General features: G+C 33.4%; 1 protein-coding gene across 1 annotated transcript in view; it reads left to right on the forward strand.

Moving 5' to 3' along the window:
- Positions 1–7661: 7661 nt before the first annotated feature.
- LOC149415217 (estradiol 17-beta-dehydrogenase 2) overlaps positions 7662–15212 on the forward strand; it is a 123633-nt gene continuing 116082 nt past the window's right edge. The window contains exon 1 of the mRNA XM_089642370.1: positions 7662–8147. The gene's annotated coding sequence lies outside the window, so the exon portion shown is untranslated. The remainder of the gene's footprint in view (positions 8148–15212) is intronic.

The raw sequence follows: 15212 nt of genomic DNA on the forward strand, positions 1-15212 counted from the left end.
TCAATGCAAGCTATTTAAGGTTGAAATTTCATTTCATATCCTAGCTATAATTATAAGAATTACAACAAAAATAGTATCGCGCATGAGCGCTTTCAGAACTAATGAAATAGCGATCAATTATTAATAATAAAGCCTCCAATTAAGATAGGAGTCGTCCACCTTAATTAAGTGCAGCCAAGTGAACAATTTAAACAGCCTTCACTTCTGTCGGCCTGGAAGATCGCTTACGATGCTAATTAATGCGCTAAAAGTGAAATACAATCCGCCGGAAATCTACGAAGAATTCGATACCGCTTTTAGTTGCCAGATAAGTTGTGTAATACTGTTTTGTTGTTAAAAACTTTATTATAAGATTTGCAGGTTGTTCATTTCCATAGTTCGTTGGTTTTCGGGGCACACACAGTTAATAGTAATCCAGCCAAACATTGTATTACATTTAATTTATTGGAATAACTGTTGAAGGTACACAATAATACATTACAAATCAAAGAAAATAAAAAGGTAACGGTCGTAACTGGGGTTCGAACTCGGGTTCTCTGTCTTTCCGGGATAAGGCTTTTTACCACTAAGCTATTGAGACCAGATTATCTATAAAGTTAGGTCCTTAGGTACGTAGATCGTATATAACCGAAACACATTATTATCTTCCACATATCTTCTTCTTCAAATATATAAAGGAGAGTGTCTGTTTGTGGCTGGCGGGCGGCGTGGATTAGTTTTGTATATAAATCTACAGTTTTCTTCCGGGTTGATGAAATTTTGCACACTTGACCACCCCATATTACCCTCCCCTTAAAACAGAATAAAGCCCGGGCGAAGCCGGGTGCTTCTGCTAGTAATTGATAAAACTAAGATAACCAGGGTCGTCAAATATGAAGAAAAAAAATACTTGAAATAAAAGTACGTCTTTTTTAAAATCAAAATACTGTTAAAAATGTGACTGCATGACCATTTCATAATAAAATATTAATCATTCAGAATATATCTGCAAAGTAAGTGGCCTTGTCCGAATAAATATAATAAACGAGATATGAACATATTATTATTTTAAGAACACGTGTTCCGACTTCCTCATAAAGCATTCGGTTTTAACTGATGAAATTTGTCAATTCATTTGTTATAGCCCTCCAATCACTTTTTTAATAGGAAAACGAATAATTTCAGCAGTTTTTTAATGAATTAACATATTACATGTACGTAAGTTTTCTCCGTGTAGCTTTGTAACTATCCAAAATCTGCTTCACCGGCTCAAATTATGAGCTCTGGCGTCTGAAATTTGATTATCATTTGAATTCTACGAATTTTAATTTAATAATTATTAATTTCATTTTACATAATAATTATTATTCTGTCTTTTTGTTGGCCAAGATCCTATGGACTTGCATAATGGAGTACTTAAAATTCTTTGAATTTACTTTACAAGATTATTTTACTACACGAGGCTACTGTCTAATTCTAACTGCAAAAGTAATTTCTGGGGTATTGAAGGTTGGACTTTCGAATTCAAGTTTGTCTCCGTCCAAATCAAAAATTAGTCTTGCTTGCAACTAATCAATTAGCGGTCAAAATTAAATGAAATTTCATTAGAGATATGCCTAATTTTGTCGCACAGACGATGTAACTGTAATAATTAGAACCCCGTCAATGTTTGTAGTCATGAAAAAACCAAACCATTGTTTTATGTTCTTCCTGTCTTCAAATTTATTATTGCTAAGAAAAACCAAAAAAACAAAATTCTAATAGAAAGTTTACAATTTGTGATATAGATATATGAGTTAAAAAAACTATTTTGGTAAGCTCCACTTTTATTGATTACTATTTTAGATGCTGATCAGGTTTAAATTGTACCCAACATCAAGGCTGTATAATATTAATTACTTTAATCTATTTAATGTCTGAGAGGTACGCATAATTACAAAACTAAATGAGAAAGTAATCAAGAAGGAGACAGAACACCACAGGAGATGGAGCAAGTAAGTGACGGGAAGGAAATTCTTCGATTTTATTGGGTAAAATTATACTTACTTTTTTAGTTCTGAAGTCAGAGTCAAAAATAACAATAACTACGAGAAACAAAAGTCGACATCAATGTGAATCGCTTGTGTGAAGTTAGTTGCTGGTGCATCATAAGTATGATAAAACAAAGCATTTTAGAAATTTAGGTACTTTTAACAATATTTAATGAATAATTATACTTTTTTAATAACTTAATGAGTAAAACCTTAAATTGTAATTTTTTTAAGATAATATTAGTTTTTAGGTAAACGAAAATTTGAAACAGAAAAATATACGGTCGCATCTGAGATTTGATCCCAGTACCTTCGTCTTGCCGGAGCGCTGCTCTACCAACTGCGCTAATAATAGGACCCTATATACTTCGATCTTATCTCTGTATCATGCTTCTAATAAGAACCACCAACGTTATCTTAATTTTTCTCACCGCACATTTTTATTGACTGCTTTCTTTGTTTATGTTCGATTCAACTCGAACTAAATGCAATCTAGATAGTGTCTTTGAAAAATATTAACTTTTTTTTAATGTGCGACATCTATTGACTTTTCTGCAAGATTTGGATTATTTTTCAAATTAATTTTTGAATAACATACAATTTGAAACGGAAAAAGATAGGTCGAATCTGGGCGACAATCGCTAATCAATAAATAAAAATTATATAATCATTCATTGTCCATACAAGAATTAAAGTCTTAGAAGCATAAAAACTTGAGCGACAATGATTAATCAAAATGCCGCATTGGTTTTTCTTGGATTTAGTAGTGTCGTTGCGCACACACCTTGTCTCATTCAGATTCATACATTCTCTTCTATTATTCTGACACTTAACGTGGCCCGACTGTCCGGTTCATTTGACTGGCATGTCTTTATCCTGTATCTTTCCACTTGCTAAGAAGCCCCCAAATCTTCCATGGAATTAATTGGTGGGAGAATTCCGTCCCTTTTGTGATTCAGGCGGCCTGGTGGAAAATTTAAATTTCCCTCTCGCTTAAAACAACATATTTAATAGTTCAGGTCAGTTGAGAGTATTTCCTAATCATTGTTAGTATATTACAATAACAGAGCGGTTAGTGCAGTAAGAGTTTATTCCAGAATGAATTACACGATATAAAATCGAACGTGGGATAAATAAAATAAAATAAAATTATGTAATGATGTAATGATTCTATATCTAACACGTATAGCTTACTAGATCTCTTAGTTTGCTTAGAAATACTTAAAAAAAATATTTCACTATTTATTCTCATAACATTTATTATGTACTAGCTGTTGTGTACCCAGCGTTGCTCAACTTTTCTCTACTTTCAATAAATATAATATCCATGTATTATACAGGATGTATCGGCAAGTACCCGACAAACTTTAACCAGCTATTCCTCAGCACATTTGGAGTAAAAAATGTTATGGGCACTTTGCTGTCCGGTAACATTTTTTTTCAATTAAAAACAAAAAAATTATTAAAAAATCCACACTCCGTCACTGTCATTGGCATTGTTTCTCGTGTTCAACAGCTGTTATTAGTAAGTGTGTCAAAAAGCGTGTTCGCTCTTTCATACACACTAAATAATAATAGCTAAAAATGAGACGAATGGTGCCATGCCATTTCGTTGTGATTGTAAAAGCGCGCAAACGTAGGTACGTACGTACATTATTCAACGAAACTCGAATAAAATATTGCCAGGTGGGTTTTCAAACTTTCACAAAGGATAAAACAGTGGTGACATGTGGTGAAAATATGAATAGTAATTTTTTTATTAAAAAAAATGTTACCGGACAGCAAAGTGCCCATAACATTTTTTACTCCAAATGTGCTAAGGAATAGCTGGTTAAAGTTTGTCGGGTACGTGCCGATACACCCTGTATATATAAACCTACCGGAAGAAATTCTCTAAATGCTAGAAAACTCCATTGCATAGTTCAAAACAAATAAGCGCACAGACAAACTTTGTTTTATACTATTTCTAGAGATGTACCATAAAATAATATTCAATCCCAGAGAGTTCTATGGAGACTTTTATTGCCAGTAATAATTATAAAACAAATAGCTGAACAGCCAATTATACGAACACTGAATTCTTATAGACATTATTAATTATTATTTATGTAACGTGATACAAAATAATGAAAAATGCATTTAAGAAAATACTTTAATGCACACATTCAAGGATTTTTTTAGAATATTTGACAGGTTTATTGTTTTGTGATTATCATATTTTTTTACTTCCTAGTTTTAGCTGTCGGATATGGACAATTTATGGATATGAAAAGATTAAATTAATTAATTATATAAATAATTAAGTAAGATTCGACAAGTTAAATATTTTATTCTCTACTTTAGAAACAGTCCAACATAGTATGTTTTTTGACATATCGATTATATATTTTGAAACTCATGAAGGAAATGCTGCTGCCAACTGAAAAATGTTAAAAACTGGAAATAGAAAATTTTAACAGGAAAAAGAGTTTTTCAATTTTCTTGATTCCAAAGTTCATTCAATTTGCCTCAAACGTTGCTGGAATGGGCTTTAGCCACAGACATAGGAATTAATAGACGAGAAGATAATGGCGAGGGGTAATATCAACTGTTGAAGAACGAAGGGGGTGAAGCTGACTGTGATTCGTCAATAAATCAATCTGACAGTAAATAGGCATCTCGCATTATAATATCACCATTTACTTCTTAAAAGTAAAATCTGCTTTTGAATGAATAGACATTTTTACATGGGAGCGCAAATTACTCGCCACGTTATGAACTAATTTGCGAAGTCCAAATTCGGCAAAGTAAATTTCTTCTGTTTGCAGAGTCGTAGTTAGTTTCAGAGTATTTAGTTAAGACACTTTTACAAATGTTTCATAATTTACTTACCCCAGTAAACAACGATGAGCACACTTGAGAATCGCTACATTGTGATGTGATAGTATCTGTTTCTAAAACTGATCCATATAATACGGTGTGAATAAGCTTAAAATAGAGTAAAATAATGCTTACTTATGGAATGTAATACGACAATTGGGTTTATTCTCTTTTTCACATCTATTTTTACAAGTTTTCATATCACAAGTCAACATTTTGCCGTGTTATTTCGTAAAATGAACCGATGATGCCTCGACCATAGTTCGCACAAGAATGATGACGTCACGTTTTCAAATTTCACTTGAGGCCATACGCGAGCCCAGCCGGCTCCAATGGAACCGGTATGGGGAGTGGGGATAATACGCTTTTAATCACTTAGGGCAGGTCTACTAATATTCATATTCATTCGGCTTTAGCCGTGTATGGTGAGAAGATTTGAATAGGCAGGTACTTCCCAAGCTTCCACCGTCTCTTCTCCTACCCTACCTCACTTCCCTCACCTTCAAAACATGGTAGGGGGGCCATGGTCCCATTTGGCCTCAAATAGAATGATTGGGACCTAAGTTATTCGCATAAAAAAACAAGTTTTCCCCTTTATGATCAAGATTATCATAAACACTAGATGACGTTTACGCGGCGTTGCGTTGCTGGGGATTGTGAATGATTTGGAGTAAAGTTTCGAGGTTGTGAATTATAAGATAAACATCGATTTTTATCTACTTTCTATAAATATAATATACATGTATTATATATAAACCTTCCGGAAGAAATTCTCTACATGATAGTGATAACTCTATTAACTGTTTGAGTGCCAAAAAAATTCATACAGTTGCTTGTAAAATGCCACCAAAAAACATTATTTTTTATAAAACTATATATTTTTTTAAAACCCCATAAATTCTTTGAATTTTCAAGGATTTCGATGATTTTTTCGGTGTTTTATTTTCGAATATTGGTTTAGAATCACGCGGAGGAGGATCCCGAAGTCCAGGCGTTTCGAAAAAATGAGAATTTTACTTACAGACGTACGCGCGAATCAGAACACGACTGACGCAATCGACGGAAATCGACGATCGGCAATCTTCGTTAAAACACAAATCGACGAAAATCGACGATTGGCACCCAAATGGTTTTAAGTCCGTAGTGTAGTTTAGAAGAACTAAGCCCACAAATATAGACAGACTGAATTACAAAACTATTAGAATACTGAGAGAGTCACTTACCTTGCTTTAATCGCAAAACTTAGTTTTACGTCATCTATTTCTGTTTGCCGGGCATCAGAACACACTTACGTAAATATGTAAGAATATATACACAAACCTACACACTCACATGCAATAATACACTGGATTGACCATTGCGAATGTAATTATTAATGTATTTTTGAGGTAATGTAGACTCGTTTTTGATCGATAGCCACAGGCAGGTACTAGTTTTGATATGTAATTAGTATTGTAATATGTGGTTTTATATTGACTCGTTGAGTACCTTCCTAGCCGCCATTCGTAAACAAGGTCGCAAGGGGTGAGTTTTTTTGGACATAGAAATATCCATCTAGAAAAATTTAATTAGATCTATTGGTACATTTTTAGTCTATCCCTGTATGTAAATAATAAAAATAAAAATATTTAGGTAGTTAAAAATACAACATTGCACAAGGACATACGTGATAAAGGCCGCATTCACACGGGTGTAAAAAAGCACTCCGCATTCGTTTCTAACCAATAGCACCTACTAACAAGTGTTGCCATTTAGCGGCAGCAACAATGTCGACGTTTTTAGTGATAGTTTTTATTTTAGACTGCACAATAGTTCCTACTGCCCGGAGCCAATGGAACTACGGTATTCCCACCATGTTGTGAGGCTGGAGGGAGTGGGTAAGGGAAGGAGATCGGGAGAGAACGGTTAGGAAGTAGCTTGCTATACAGATCTAGTCGCTGAATATAGTTCACAGCGCCCCTGAAGTGATTATCACAAAAACGGCGATATAAAAAAATCCTATTCAATATTATTATATTAGTTTAATGCATTTCTATGTTTTAGCAATGTTTCTATTTTGAATTGTGATGACTCACCAGGGCGATACTGATAGTATCTACTGTTCTGAAACAATTTACTACACTTAGGACGGGTTGTTTCGGAGAATTTGAACAATTCATCAAATATCAACGTTCATTTTCAAGATTTTTTCAAGTTCTGTTTTTATTTCAGTTTTGTCAAGCAACTAGCCTACAATGATATAATAGTAGAACTTGAATAGGACTTTCACAGAACCCGAAAATGAACGTTGAAATTTGATGAATTGTTCAAATTCTCCGAAACAACCCGTCCTTAGTTTAGGAGTTTACCGCTCAGACTTTTACTCCCAATTTGATTGTGAATTTATTCAATTAAATTCCTATGTTTTTTTAATTTTTTTGCAGTCAATCGCTAAATTAAAGCGCCTCCTACCTACGTACATTTTCTACACAGCATAGGTGAGTATAAATTTATAAAAATCCAGTTTTTTTTGTATTTGAAGACGTGCTTATTATTTAGGCCAGATATTTATTTTGTCAAATTACCAAACAGCCATTTTATTATTCATTCCGCAAAAAATAACCTTCCTTCAAAGAATATGCCGTTAGAATTCAATCATCCAGAGTAGCTGCCGAGCAAATCTCGTTTTGTTATTATTTTGAGGCAGAGAAGCTCCAAGAGCCGAGCACCAAGCCAATACATACTACCAAGTACCAAGAGCCATACTACCAAGCACGTTGTAAATAACAAAACGTCAGTTAGTTTGAAAGTTCCCTCGCCGAACGCAGGTCGTGTCTCCAGTGCGCATGCTCAGACCAAGAAATTACTTTCGTCAAGTTGAAAAATGTGAAAAACAAAATATCTTCAAGTGAATTCGAAATTTAAAACGAAAAAAAAAATTTCGTAGACATAAACAATTTTGTTGTGGTTTGTAATTGACCCGTTCTATTTTAGAATTTTTAAAAAACTTTATTCCAAAATATTCGAGCTTTCATTTGACGTTGTGTTCTAAAGTTTCACTCTACGGGTAGGTACTAACTAAAGTGCAAGTTGGTGAATAGAACTGTTTGTAATTATTATTTTATTTTGTTTTGTTTTAAAACTAGAATAACCGCAACGCCTGTGTTTGTGAAAGTGTCGATATTCTGATGAGCCAAATAGTTGTGGGTGCCGTAATCTATGCATGACAGTTTTCTCTTTTGGATTATACTTTGAACTGAAGTTCACACCACTTTCTTGGGACAGAAAAACATAATAAAGGTAAGATCATCAAAATTAATAAATGTGATTTTGAAAACAGAATCATTTTACAATCTCGAACAGGTTTCCCGCCTGGTAATAAAACTTTGACATTCTAAAATTTAAAATTCAAATTCTGTTTTTCTTAGTTTTTTTTTTGACAAGGCTAGAAGGCTTATGTAAAGTACTTATTAAAATTACGAAGGACGTTGTTTTGTTATTCAGGAATTTGGCATAAATTATTTGCTCTTAAAATACGTATCTCGACAAATGAGGGCAAAAATTAATGTCACATTCTTGGATCGGGATGCCTTCTTTTCACAACAAAATCTTCGAAAAGACTTCTGATATTAAAAAGAAACATGTTTTTGTTTTTAATGTTCCTTCATTTTTGGATTACATATTGCGTTTCCACTTTGCCAAAGATTATATATGTTTACGTTAGTTTTTATTCATTTTTTAAGTTATTGGAAAATTTTATTAATTAATTTAGTCACCGTTCAAAAATAATACTATGTAATAATTGACTAAAGAAGGGCCGAGTATAAATTTAAAAAAAACGTATATTTGATCTCTTATGTATTGTTAAATGTTAAAAGTAAATATATATTGTATTTATTATAAACTTTTTTCAATAATAAGCCTTTATCTATTTTAAAATGTTGATGCCCCTCTTTTTTTACAAAATAATAATTTTAAATTCAGGTTTAATCATTTTTTGAAAGATTGCTTGATTTTGGCATTCTCAATCATCTCAATTACATTTGAAATTCCAGGAAGAACTAAGAATTACGAAGAGTAAAACGGTAATAATTGGTATATTTAAATAGTGCATTTTGTGTAATTTATTAATTAGCGTATTTGATAAAGTGCTACATACCCAAATAAATTGATAGTTAACTTAGTAGTGAAGATTTTTTACGTGATGTTGATAGTTGAAAGAATTCAGTCCGTAAGGAATTTACTCCTGTCGAAGGTAAATATTGAAAGATCGCTGGTCAGTGGTCAGTGTTTAGCAGTGTTTAGTGTTCAGTGTTCAGGGACGGTGATGTTTTCTGTTATCACGTAACATAGCGTAAGCAATTCTGTATAACTAAAATATTGTGAATAACTCTCTCACTTCAATGGCTTCTAACTAAACTCATCAAACTGTTTAAGACCCGCATTCCTTCTTCCGATTTATAAAATATTTCCTTTAAGTATTCAAGCTCTTAATAAAATTGTGTTCATTTTTAAGATAATTTGACAATTATCAAAACAAAAAATCAACACACCTTTAAAAAGTAATATAAAGTGGTTAGGTTTATTGACTTTATATCACTTTTTAAAGGTGTGTTGAGTTATTATGGAACCGACAATTTCTATACATTTGAGAAACCGATAAGTAATTGTATGAAATTCCCTAGATGTAAATAGTATGCTCCAAAAATTATAAAAAACACATTTGGTTCGATAATAAAGCATGTAACAGGTGTGAAAATTCACAGTGTTTCTTAAAATCTACTTAAGCCAGTTGTCGAGAATTTTCTATTCCTGAAATCATTACGTTATATAATTATGAACTGGATAAGAATTTATGTTAGGCACGTGGTAAACAATAATTATTCACACCCTGAATATTTATCTTTGGGGAATGTAATTTTACCACCCTGAATCAATAAAGAATCTTACAGGATTCTTGCTTGAATTCTGGTGTGGTTATCATTTGAATTTCGGAATAATTACATTATTATTGTATTATATTTTATAAAAAAAATATGGGATGCTTTTTGAATTCCAATACAATACAAGGTATATTTTTTATGTAAAAACCGCACTAGAGTCCCGACTGCTCCCAACCGTCTGGAGCCAGTGAGACTACGGAATCCCCGATTGGGGCATGTTACGAGGCTGAAGGTAGTTGCGCGGGGAAGGGGATGAGGAAGTGGAAGGTGGGGAAGTACTTGGCTATTTAGATCTAGTCACCAAACACGGTCAAAGTCATTTTCAAGCAACGGTTCAATTTTTAATGGTAGTCTTACACCGGGGAAATACTAATAGTATCTTCTACGCAAATGAAATATTTAACTATGTACATCTACTTTTCTACGTTATTTTCTTCTCCTAATCTACATAATAATCTATAATAATAATAATCTAATCTAGAATCTACACCCCCCAAAAAAAGTGGTGGAATATATGAATTGTAGTGTTAGACAGCGTAAAATGAGCTTAAAGTGTGATAAAAAAGAAAACCTTATGCTGTATTTTACTCAGTAATTTTCCTCACAACATTAAACTTTTCGCCGCCCAGTTTGGGAAAGCCAAATGGTGCCCATTACACGTTGAAGTGTTGAAGTATGGGTAATTTAAATTCTATAAACGCACGCACATCAAATCTATGCACTCGTAGGTACCTAATCTAATCATAAATGCGTTTCTTATTATGGCTTACTCACGCGATGAAGTTGCGTGTGTAACCGTGTAAGTACGTACCTAAGACTAAAATTTTAAAAGGTTTTAGGAAATAGGCGTTAACTTTCACAAGGCAGGCTATATGCCAGCGTTAACTAGGGATAAGGATAAGTAGTGTTCCTACAGAAGTATAGCAAAGATTTAAGCCATTATAAGTTGGGGGATCTTATGCTACGTATGAACTGCCGAACTGAATGGGAAAGAAACGAAGCAACCGCAAATGGCGCGAAACGCCGCTTGCAGTTGATTCGTTCCTTTCCCGTAATTTGTGGTGCGGTTCGTGTTTCGGTTCGCAAATGTACACGTACCCTTAGAAAAACAATCAATAAAAGTTTCACAAAAATTATGAAAGTAATTTCTTTACAACAATTTAATGCAAAATCAGTATATTTATATCTACCAAGTCATAAAAAACTGCAATAATCTTGCAACTGAACTAAGAAAAAATAAAAAAAAATAAGCAATTATATAAAAAAAAACTTCGTAATAAGTAAATAATTCACACGAAATAGTAAATATAAGATAAAGATATTGATAAGTATACATCACTAATAATGTCATATTAAGTTTGGAAAATATATGTAACTCATAATTTTTCTTTTTTTTTTTAAATAAATTTTTACAGATTAATTAAATATTTGGTGAACGGTTAACGTTTATTTAAATAAATTCCCGAATTAAAAAAATCTATAATAGAGAACTTCACTACCTATATTTATATTTTGGTTTTACTAGAACTAAGTTAGATAATTTGTATGGAAAACACAAAAGCAGTGCGATAAATAAAAATAATTAAAATCAATCGTCCCACCTTCGCGTTCGCTTGCCAAAAAATATGTACCCAAACGACGTTAGTGCGCTCAATCTTTTCAAAATGAGAATGAAAATTTTATAGCGATTTGAAATATCAAAGTTGTTAGAACTTTATGGAATGGGTATTCAAAGTTATGTCTAATCGATTAACCACAAACACCGTTCCCAAATTCTGTAGAAAGTGAAGGACAAAAAATCTATTTGCTGATCTAGATTTTGACCCCACAAAAGAAAAGATAGCTTGTGCCAAAAATGTCCAAAATAAAAACAACTCTGAACGTTTTATCATAACAAATAGAAAACTTTGTCAAATTGACTTCGTGTGCAGTTTTGATGTCAGTCTACTTTGCATAGTAATATCACAAATCACAACTACAATGCCGTCACTAGCTCGAAATGTGATTTAATGATGCCAAATACTGGGATCAATACATCGAAGTGTAACAAAAAATCTACTCGTTGGACGTGTTAGCAAAGAATGCCGAAATCAAGTTTAGTTTCCAAAGTAATTCTAGCCGACACTCGTTTATGTTATGAGGCCACTCGTGGTGCCACACATTCTAGATAAAAACGTGTCCAAACCATGGCCCGTGAGCCCATTTAATTATATTATACATAAATGTTCTTTAGTTATATTGCATGATAATCAGCTAATGACACTATAAAATTTATACGGAAATTCTAGCCTTTTTCTGAATTTGAAACTTATTTACGTCAAAAACTATTCTCAGAAAAATTATAACATATTGTTTACTCACCTGGCCGTGTACACCGTCCGAAAATAGGCAATGTGGCCCTTGGTTTAAAAAGTTTGAAGTTCCCTGCTCTAGAACAAAACCAAACTAAACATTACGTTGTTGTACTCTTCCAATGTTTGTTTTTATTGAAATTCCAGAGGCTTTACGAATCCCAAGTAGCAAATGGCTAAAGGCATTATGGCCAGAACAATTAAAATATCATTAAATATAGATCATTACGAAATTGGTCATAATATGGCTCTAGCTCTGAGGTCACAAGTCTTTAGTAAAGAAGTAATAATAATTGTTATTTCATCAAAAAAACGAATGGCTTGACACAGGTTCAAATTCACACAATATAATATAATATCGTTTCGCAAAATTTCATATTGACAATTTAACTCTACTAAGCGATTTAAAAATATGAAAAATTATTTACCTTTTAGAATAATTATTTCTATTTACGCAATGTTTTGATTGCGTATTCTGTACCCAGCACACAAAATAATTTTAAAAAGACGAATAACTTTGTGTTATGATTACGAATTTTGAGATTTGAGAATTGGTCATAAATGGCAAGAGATTTTTTTGTTGATTTTATGGATTCTTTCGTAATCCTCTAACTAGCTAGGACTTATAACAAAATAATTTCACGTTTCTAACTAACTAGTACTGCGGCTAATTTAGACTTATTACTATTACCATTTGATGGTTGTATTTGCTTGACTGATTTTATGTTACATTAATGTGTTTTACGAGGAAAAATTATTAGCAGGATAAAAAAACTCATACAAATGGCAGGGAAAAGAAAAACAATGACAATAACGATGACAACAATACACGAACAAAGCAAGAGAGCATTGAGCAAAGATAACAGGAATAGCAAGAAGATCAGAAAGAGCAAGATTGACAAGAAGGGAATGGACAGAAGGAACTAGAAACAAGAATCAGGAAACTAGAATCAAGGCGCAAAAAGATTCACCATGCTAAATCCATCCCTTGACACCTGTGCAGTGTCCTTCCTATATTGGCTCTCTACGTACACTGTATGTCAGCTTATTTAACTCTAGTCTTCTTTATCCCATCTTCAGAGCACGTTTTCCAAGACCTTAAACTTCAGTGTTTCCTGGTGTACCTTTGCATCGAGTGTGATCCAGCTTGGGGTGATGCATTCGCGTTCTAGCTTTCTACTTTTGAATGATATATCATTATTAAATTGATGTCTAGTGCTCAATAATATTATACGAAATTAATTAGTACTTCAGTCGTAGTAAATGTATCTTTCCCATGCAAGCCCACTAAGTCGAAGTGTAAAAATACCGATGAACAAATTGATGCAAATTATATTTTTATTGCATGCAAAATAAACCGAAAGATGACAGCATTGAAAAACAACTATGGATTGAGGCTTTTACCTACCCATTTATTCATAATAAATTAATAAAGACTATCTTAACCCTAATATCGAGACTTTATTGAAAAATTATCTCGTTTGTTTAAATCGTCAAATGTGGTCATCGACGCTTTGGGCAAAAAAATATGAGGGTTGTGTCTCCCACCACAACCACTTTATCTTATTTGGTTCATGAAATATATTTTGCCTTTGTTTCGTTATTTTCTATATCATCTTATCGTCATCTGTTTATATATATAAATAAATGTTTCTTTGTTTCCTTACTCCAAAAACTACTGGACCGATTACGCTGATAATCTCAAAGTTGGTTCTTATTAGTGACAGGAGTGCTTATAGAGTAGTTTGAATTTGAGAAGAAGTCGGGGATGCCCAAGGAAGACTTTACGCATTATTTTACGGGAATGAGAGTCGAAAATGTGGTTTTCATGATATAACATTAAGTGAATTGTAGAAAAGATACGAATCAAATAATTATTTATGGTAAAAAGAGGCATACGTGATGAACGAACAAAGAGGCGTGAGGACAATTAACCTATGAAATGGAAGCAAATGGTTGAATAAGTCGAGGACGTCCAAGGAAGATATGGCAGGATCAAATACAAATACATAACAAATACTTATTATATTAAAATAATCGTATTTCGACTTTTAAAATGCACACAGTTGACTAGAATTCACAATCTCAAAACGAGTAAGTCTCGAGCAACGTCAGGAAGTGATATAATAAATCATATTGTAGATTATGACTTAATTTAACTGCCCACCAGCTGCGTGGCGTGCCAGATCGAGAGAGGCTGGTTTGGGAAGACCCTTTGACTTCTCCAACTGGTCTCTCGACCCATCGCCTTACGCCGAAGTGGGAGGGATATATTCATATGTCGGTCACTCCTGAAAACACCGATCCTTAGATTACTACCCGATCCTCATATATTTTACCATCCCGGAACTTCCTCTCCTCTCTTTCCTTAAAAAAGACCCTCCACAAAGCATCCCGAAAGATGACATACTTTTAATTATTTTCCTCTGGGCCTCCTGTGTGAGGTTAATATTAAAAAAAAACATAATAGCTTAAAGACGCGTTAGTCTTTTCGTTTCAACAACAAGTATTGACTAATGATCCTCAGATCGGCGCAACCGTCAACCTGAGATTCAAAATATCTAAGAATCTCACAGCACATTGCTTCTGCGAGTGATTTGCATGTTTTCGTCATTTGCATTGCTGGCCCCTGTTGCATAACAATAGCTGCGGGAAATACTCCTACCTATTACCTACGTACTGTGCAATGTATATATTATAATGTACAGAATTGTTAGTTTTTGCTGAGTGGCCGTTCAACAATCAACGGAGAATCGGATAACTCGAGGCCTCCATTAACATTCTAACACAGTTAGTTGGAGGAATGTCTTGTTATTGTAGTGCAGCTGCGACCTTCAGGAGATGGAGCTGAGGATTCTGACTAATAGAGAGACATCGATTAGTTACAGATTAGTCAGTTTACCGCTAGGGGGGACATGACATTTCAACGTTAATAACTGGACAGTTCTGTTCAAATCTATTATCTGTTCGAATATTTTGTTTACGTATTTAGTTAAGACACTTTTATAAGTGTTCATAATTTACTTCCCAGTAACAACGATGCGCACACTTGAGAATCGCTACATTCGACC

The sequence above is a fragment of the Hesperophylax consimilis genome, chromosome 18 (assembly GCF_061612785.1).
Source record: "Hesperophylax consimilis isolate HC1 chromosome 18, BYU_Hcon_1.0, whole genome shotgun sequence".
Classification (NCBI taxonomy): domain Eukaryota; kingdom Metazoa; phylum Arthropoda; class Insecta; order Trichoptera; family Limnephilidae; genus Hesperophylax; species Hesperophylax consimilis.